This window comes from Nuphar pumila, chromosome 6, assembly GCF_984573655.1.
Source record: "Nuphar pumila chromosome 6, dmNupPumi1.hap1.1, whole genome shotgun sequence".
Classification (NCBI taxonomy): domain Eukaryota; kingdom Viridiplantae; phylum Streptophyta; class Magnoliopsida; order Nymphaeales; family Nymphaeaceae; genus Nuphar; species Nuphar pumila.
In genome coordinates, this window is record NC_143254.1 from 45,413,280 (window position 1) to 45,421,578 (window position 8,299).

General features: G+C 41.6%; 1 non-coding gene across 1 annotated transcript; it reads left to right on the forward strand.

Annotated features, from left to right (window-relative positions):
• Nucleotides 1-3,718: 3,718 nt before the first annotated feature.
• LOC149834767 (small nucleolar RNA R71) lies at nt 3,719-3,821 on the forward strand. Its single transcript, XR_016432877.1, has one exon. It is a non-coding gene; the product is annotated as a small nucleolar RNA R71 (small nucleolar RNA).
• The last annotated feature ends 4,478 nt before the right edge of the window (nt 3,822-8,299 follow it).

The following is an 8,299-nucleotide window of genomic DNA, read 5'->3' on the forward strand; positions in this document are numbered from 1 at the left end:
ATTCTTGTTCCAATGCTCAGGTATCTGCCTCGAAACCAGATAGTTCACAATATCTGCAAACCAGGGTAACTGCGGTGTACTGACTGACATGATCTGCTCGTCGGAGAAAGAATCACTGATCGGCTTCTGATCCTGCGTGGTCTCCACGATCAGTCTGGAAAGATGGTCTGCTACTACATTCTCGCTTCCCTTCTTATCTTGAATCTCGAGATCAAACTCCTGTAGTAGAAGAACCCAACGAATCAATCTCGGTTTGGTGTCTTTCTTATTCAACAGATATTTCAATGCCGCATGGTCAGAATAGACAACCACCTTCGAACCGAGTAAATAGGACCTGAATTTATCCAATGCAAAAACTACCGCAAGTAGCTCCTTCTCTGTCGTAGTATAATTCATTTGAGCATCAGACAGAGTTCTACTCGCATAGTAGATCACATAGGGCTTCCTATCAATGCGTTGTCCTAAAATGGCCCCCATAGCGTAATCAGACGCATCGCACATAATCTCAAATGGGAGAGTCCAATCCGGAGGTCTCAAAATGGGTGCAGTAATCAAGGCCTCTTTGAGAATCTCAAAGGCCTTCATACAATCCTCACCGAAAACACAGGGTTGGTCTTTCTCCAATAAAGTGCAAAGCGGTCGAGAGATTTTGCTGAAATCTTTTATGAACCGCCTATAAAATCCCGCATGCCCTAAAAATGATCGAATCTGCCTCACAGAGGTGGGTGGAGTCAAACGGGAAATGGATTCCACCTTCGCTCTGTCAACCTCAATGCCACGCTTGAACACAATGTGTCCGAGCACAATCCCCTCTTGGACCATATAATGGCTCTTTTCCCAACTCAGGACAAGATTGGTCTCCGCACACCTACTCAGTACTCGAGTGATTTTTTGGAGGCAATCTTCAAAAGAAGAGCCATACACTGAAAAGTCGTCCACGAAAACTTCCATCACATCATCAATCATGTCTGAGAAGATAGCAAACATGCACCTCTGAAAAGTGGCCGGGGCATTGCAGAGCCCGAGCGGCATACGTCTAAACGCGAAGGTGCCATAAGGACATGTAAACGTGGTCTTCTCCTGGTCGTCAGGATGGACAGCTACCTGATTGTATCCTGAATATCCATCTAGAAAGCAGTAGTAGCTCTGCCCTGCGAGCCTCTCTAAGATCTGATCAATGAATGGCAATGGGAAATGATTTTTCCTAGTTGCCACATTCAGCTTCCTATAATCGATGTAGACTCGCCATATTGTGGTGGTTCTCATCGGAATTCTCTCACCCTTCTCGTTCTCAACCACAATGAGTCCTGACTTCTTCGGCACAACCTGAATCGGACTGACCCACTGGCTATCAGAAATAGGGTAAATGATTCCGGCATCCAACCACTTCACCACCTCTTTCTTCACCACTTCCTTCATATTGGGATTTAGCCTTCTCTGCATATCCCTAAATGGCTTGACTTCCTCATGATATAGGATTCTATGCATGCAGAATGAAGGATCAATCCCCTTCAGATCAGCAACTCCCCAGCCAATCGCTGCCTTGTGCTCTTGAAGAATAGTCAGCAATCTTTGTTCCTGCTCCTCAGTGAGCAAGGACGAGATGATCACAGGCAGAGTCTCCTCATCTCCGAGGTATGCATACTTGAGTGAATCCGGTAAGGGTTTCAACTTGAGTGTCGGAGGTGACTCGATCGAGGACTTGGCGGGGGTCTTCGCAAGTGGTGGAAGAGGCTCACTGACATCTCCTCAAGGTGGTCTCTCTGACGACACTCTAGACACATCTACACTATCTACACCACTATTCTTCTTTATATGGTACAGATCTAAAGAATCCTCAGTGATGTACAACTCAGGTTGCTCCTCCACTAACTCATGTGCAATGTCTACATGAAAGCAGTCCATGTCTCCCGCTGGTCCCATCGCGGCATTGAAAATATTCAGCTTTACCTTCCTATTGCCGAATGAGAGATCCATGGCTCCGGTCCTACAATTGAAGCACGCATTGGCAGTCGCCAAGAATGGTCTGCCTAAAATAATCGGAGTCTGGTGTTGGCTGTCTACTCCTTCCATATCAAGAATAATGAAATCGACTGGAAAATAAAAGTCATCCACCTTAACTAGCACGTCCTCCAAGACACCTCTCGGTACCTTGACAGAACGATCTGCCAGTTGAAGTGTAATAGGAGTCGATCTCATCTCTCCTAGCCCAAAAGAATCAAAGAAATACCCGGGCAAAATGTTCACACTTGCTCCAAGATCGAGCAATGCGCGTTCTATCCGGATGTTCCCTATGGTACACGCAATCATAGGGGCTCCAGGGTCCTTGAGCTTTGGTGGTGTCTGATACTGAAGTACTGAACTCACCTGCTCAGTCAGATGGACCCTGTTAGGAACTCTCTCTCTAGATTTACGCTTCTGCGTACATAGTTCCTTCAGGAATTTGGCATATGCCGGCACCTGCTGAATCGCATCGAGCAAAGGTAGGTTGATCTGCACATGCTTGAAGATGTCAAGCATGTCCTGGATCTTCGCACCTTGCTTCCCTCTATATCCAGGAGACTCTAATGCTTTGGGATAGGGTGGTGGGGGAATATACTCTGCTGGCTCCTCCTCTTTGCAAGAAGGCTCACTCCTATCCTTCTTCTGCACTGAGGATGAAGATGATGATGATAAAGATAATGAAGATGAAGATGGGGATGTTGATGATAATGATGGCTGAGCCGACGTAGGTGAAACAATGGTCTCTGGCTCCTCTATCCTCTCTCTACTCTCTCGCTCTCTGCTCTCGACGTGATACTCACGTCCACTCCTCAAAGCCATAACTGATTTGGCCTGCTGCTGTGTCTCTGTATGAAACAGGCCTCCAGTAATCTGGTCCTTGCCCTTCGGGTTCATGACAGCCTGACTCGGCAATGTACCCTCGGGTCTCCTACTAATAGCCTCAGCTAACTGTCCCATTTGCGATTCTAACTTCGCAATGGACTGCGTATGCGAGCTCAAAATCTGGCTACACTTCTCAAAGGCGTTCTGATTAGAGGTTTTCACCTCTTGGAATGCCTGAAGAAGTCTCTCCTCGAAAGATGTCTGCGGGGCAGACTCTTGCTGAATCGGGGGAGTGACTGAAGAAGAAGAAGACTGAGAATAGTTCGGTCTTTGAAATGACTGAGTAAAAGTTGGCTGCCGAACTGGCTGAGAGGATGTAGGCATCTGCGTGGAAGACTGTGGATTCTTCCATGAAAAATTGGGATGGTTACGCCAACCCGGATTATATGTCGATGAAAATGGGTTATTCGGCGGTCTGACGTAACCCTGAGCTGCCTGAACTTGTTCTTGAACAAATTCAGGATACTGAGCTGCCGAAGGGCACTCAGTGATATCGTGTGCCGGACTGGCACAAAGAGTACACACATGCTGTGTAGTGGATGGTCCTGAGAGAAGCTGGTCCAGCTTCTGAGCAATCATGTCTACCTTTTACTGTAGTGCAGTAGATGGACCAATCTCAAGAACACCAGCTTTCTTCTGAATGCTGGGTGTGGCTCTATCCGAATGAGAGCTCGAAGCATGGTGGAGGGAATTCTCGGCCAATGTATCAAATAGCCTCCATGCTTCGTCCTCGCTCTTCAGCATGAATGTCCCTCCACATGAAGAGTTGATCATCTGACGATTCTTGTCAGACAATCCATCATAGAAGCTTTGCACCAGTTGCCATTTCGGCACCTGATGATGGGGACATTTCCTGAGGAGATCCTTCATTCTCTCCCAGGTCTCATGAAAGCGCTCACCATCTAGCTCTGAAAAGCTAGTGATGGCTCTACGATATTGGTTCGTACGACCAATGGGAAAATATTTCCGAAGAAACTCCTGTTGCAATTGATCCCAGGACTCTATTTCTACAGAATCTAAGGACTTTATTCAATACTTGGCTTTGTCCTTCAATGAGAAAGGGAATAGAGTCAATCTCAAAGCATCATCGTCGAAATTCTGTATCTTTACTGTAGAACAGATTTCGAGGAATTCATCTAAATGTCGGTAGGGATCCTCGTGACTAAGGCCATAAAAGGATGGAATCATCTGAATAATGCTGGCCTTAATCTCGTAATGAGGCGCTCCTACATCGGGTCTCCGAATGCAGGATGCCTGAACATAGTCTGTGGGAATGAAGTATTCCCGCAGAGGGCGTGGATGAACTGGGGGTGGAGGTGGAGGATCCATGCCAGCCATTGTTGTCGAACTTCGATGAGAATGTAAAATTCTCTCTGGGTTGTCAACAAATGGGTGTAATGGGGTTCATGAACCTCGTCGCCCCTGCATACACTGGTACTAAGACCAGATGTAAGCAAACGACCTAAATCTAAACTAACACAGGTACTAAAATGTAAATAAAACAAATAACAATAACTAAAAACAAACGGATATGATATCTATCTATGTCAGAATTCTATAACTAAATAAATAAATAACAAAGTAAACTATTCTAAAATACTAAAACAAATAAATACAGGAAATCACAAACTATGTTTTTCTAAAACCCACCTGTCTAATCGCTCCTTGCAGAATGATAATTAAGTGAATCCTAGAAAGAACAGTACGTGAATCCTATATTTACTAACTATGTTAATCCTATATTCACTTACTAAGCCTACTAACTAAAAAGAAAACAACTAATTAACTAACTAAAACAATTAATAAATCAAACTCTAAAAAATAAAGTAATTCATTCGCTGTTCCCCGGCAACGGCGCCAAAATTTGGTTGATATTTTGAAATGATCTTTTTAAAACAAGTATTTGCAATAAACTTTGGAAAATCGTCAACCAAAAATATAAAAATCGACTTTCCACAAAGTGGTAAGTTTGGGTCGAATCCTCAGGGAACAGGAATTAATCAAGATATTTCTAAAAAAATTGATTTATTAATTAACAATATCAATCTACAATTATAAAGTTAATACAACTACAATTAATCACTAAAGTGAAAATGAAAAAGCAATTAAATCTTCTGCTCCACACCAAGGGTATTTTCGTCTTTTCGTCAACTATTCGTTCTTCGCACTTGGAAAATAACCTTGGAAAATAAATATGCTTTTCAACCTAAAAATGCAGAAAAATACAAAGTTAGTATTCTATTCTAACAATGCAAGAAATAACTAAAACTAATTCTAATTTTACGAAAATAATAAAACAAATGCTACTTATCAAACAAAAAATAAATAAAATACTAAACTAATTCTAAAATTAACCAAATTAATTCTACTAATGCTGTATGGTGGTTATGCAGATCCTAAAATGCAGAAACTACTGAAAACAAGCCTAAAATGCCGAATCTAAGGAAATTACGAAAATGCCCCTAACTAGTGCAAAATAGCTTTCTGACAGGTTATCGGAAAACCATTGTTTGACAGAGAAAAAGAGGTCCGATTTTCCCGAAGTTTATTTTGTTCTGCAACTGACAGATTAAAAAATCTGACAATTTTTACAGAATGGAAAAACAGTATCTGGAACTCCAGATATAAGCGTTTCAAATCTGGGAAAAATCAGGATATCGAAAGTCCTGTAATTTAAAATCCAGAAAAAGCGGTTTTCGCAAAACGCTTAAAAATCAGACCAAATCAACTATGAAAGAGCTGAAATTTGGTCTGCAGTCAAATAACACGTCAATTAAGTGAATAGAACAAAAAAATTTGGAAAAAACGAAACTTTTGCACAGAAAATAGCGCTTGTGCGACAGGGCAAAAATTGGTTGTTTCTTTGAGTGCACTATTCACTTTATGATTTTATTTAAACACTATAGAAGGCAAAGTAAACCTAATGCAATCTAAATGACACTGTATAACAGTGAATATGAAGATGAGTATTACAACTATGCTTAATGCATGACGAATGAAATATGCTAAGCAAATTATGACTAAAACTATGTTAAATAACGATGCAGATGCAACTATGCTACGCAATAAAATGCAATTTGACTACTAAGTTAAATAATAAATAACGACCAATCAAACAATCACAAAACACATCTCACACACACAAAACAAATACAATACCCGCACACACACTTCTACACTATACTAAATCAAATAACTAACTACTTAACCTAAAATCAAAATACATAACATCTAAATGACATTAAATCCACTAAAGAACAAGGATAGGATTAGGGTTCACTCGGTTGACTCAACTAAGCTTGGTTTTGGCTTGGGTAGGTTCGGGTTGGTTTGGGTGAACTCGGTTTGGATTAGATAGGCTCGGTTTGGGTTAGGTTGAGAGAGATAGGCTCGAGCTAAGGTTGACTCGACTCGGACTAATGTGGACTCGGCTAGGCTTGACCTAACTAATTGGTTTCGGTTGACTTAGGATTGGGTTCGGTTTGGTCTATGACTTGACTTAGTCTTGGGTTTTGACTAAGTTAGGTTTAACTAAAACTAGGTTGGACTCGGTTTTGAGTTGACTTAGTCAACTAAGGTTGGTTGGGTTTAGGTGGGCTCGGACTAAGTTTGAATCAACTAGGCTTGGCTTAGATTAGGTTAGGTAGACTTGGACTAGGGTTGACTAGATCTAGGTTTGGTCTTGTCTCACCTTAGATTGGACTAAGACTTGACTAGGGTTAGGTCTTGGTCTTGGACTCGACCTAGGTTTGATCTATGCTTTGACTTAAGCTAGACTCGGTTTTGACGCATCCTGTTGACGCTGAAGCTTGGAAGCACTTTGATCGTACTCATCAGAACTTCGCAATGGAAGTGCGAAATGTTAGACTCGGTCTATGTACAGATGAATTTAATCCATTTGGGGGTAGATCAACTCCATACTCATGCTGGCCAGTATTTGTAACTCCATACAACCTTCCACCAAGCTTGTGTATGAAACGTTCAAATCTTTTCTTGTCTCTGTTGATCCCTGGTCCGACCTCACCTGGCCAAAATCTTGATGTATATCTAAGGCCATTGATTGATGAATTAAAAGTACTGTGGGATGACGGTGTTACCACGTATGATGCCCACAAAAAACAAAACTTCAACATGAAGGCCGCTGTTCTATGGACAATCAGTGACTTCCCTGCATATGGTATGTTATCTAGTTGGAGCACACATGGGAGGTTGGCTTGTTCGTACTGCATGGAGGATTCCAAAGCTTTTAGATTGAGGCATGGAAGGAAGTCTTGCTGGTTTGAGTGCCATCGTCGATTTCTACCCAGCGATTATCCGTTCCGACGTCAAAAGAATGCATTTAAAGCAGGCACAACTGAAATGGAAGGTCCATCCTCAAGATTGTTCAGCATAGAGATTCTAAGAAGATTGTGATACTTTCCAGATGTATTAACAGATGCCCGCAGTCCTACACCCTTCCGTGGATTTGGGAAGGATCATAATTGGACGAAAAAATCTATTTTTTGGGAAGTACCGTATTGGCCGACCCTATTGATACGACATAATTTGGATGTGATGCATGTAGAGAAAAATGTGTTTGATAATGTGTTCAATACAGTAATGAATATTAAAGGAAAAATGAAGGATAATCTGAAGGCCCGTATGGATTTAAAATTAATATGTAAAAGACCAGAATTGGAACTCAAAGAGTATAATGGCAAAGTACTGAAACCAAAGGCGAAGTACGTGCTCGGACCTGATCAAATAAAACATGTATGTCAATGGTTGAGACAACTGAGATTTCCAGATGGATATGTCTCTAACATTGCTCGGGCTGTGAAGATTGACGATGGACAGTTATATGGGTTGAAGAGCCATGATTGTCATATCTTTATGCAACGATTGATACCCCTAGCATTCCATGATATGTTAGACAAACCTATATGGGGGGTATTGTCTGAGTTGATCGGATTTTTTAGAACATTGTGCGCATCGGAGGTCGTTGTATCAGATGTAAAGAATCTCGAGGACTCTGTCATCACCACTGTTTGTCTGTTAGAAAAGATATTTCTGCCAGCATTTTTCAATGTTATGGAACATTTGATCATACATCTGCCATATGAACTAAGGGTTGGTGGCCCTGTGCAATATCGATGGATGTACCCATTTGAAAGGTATATGTTTTTTTATATTTGTCTCTTTAATGACAGATATTTAAAATTTGAAATGTATATTCTTGTCAGATGCATGTTCGACCTAAAAAAAAAGGTTCGTAATAAAGCAAGAGTAGAAGGCTCTATTTGTGAGGCGTACACTTTAGAAGAGATTTCAAATTTCTCATCTATGTACTTCGAACCTCATATTCCAACACGTTACACATGCCCGCCCCGTAACGATGATGGAGAACAAGTAACTATAGCTGACAAGCTGTCGA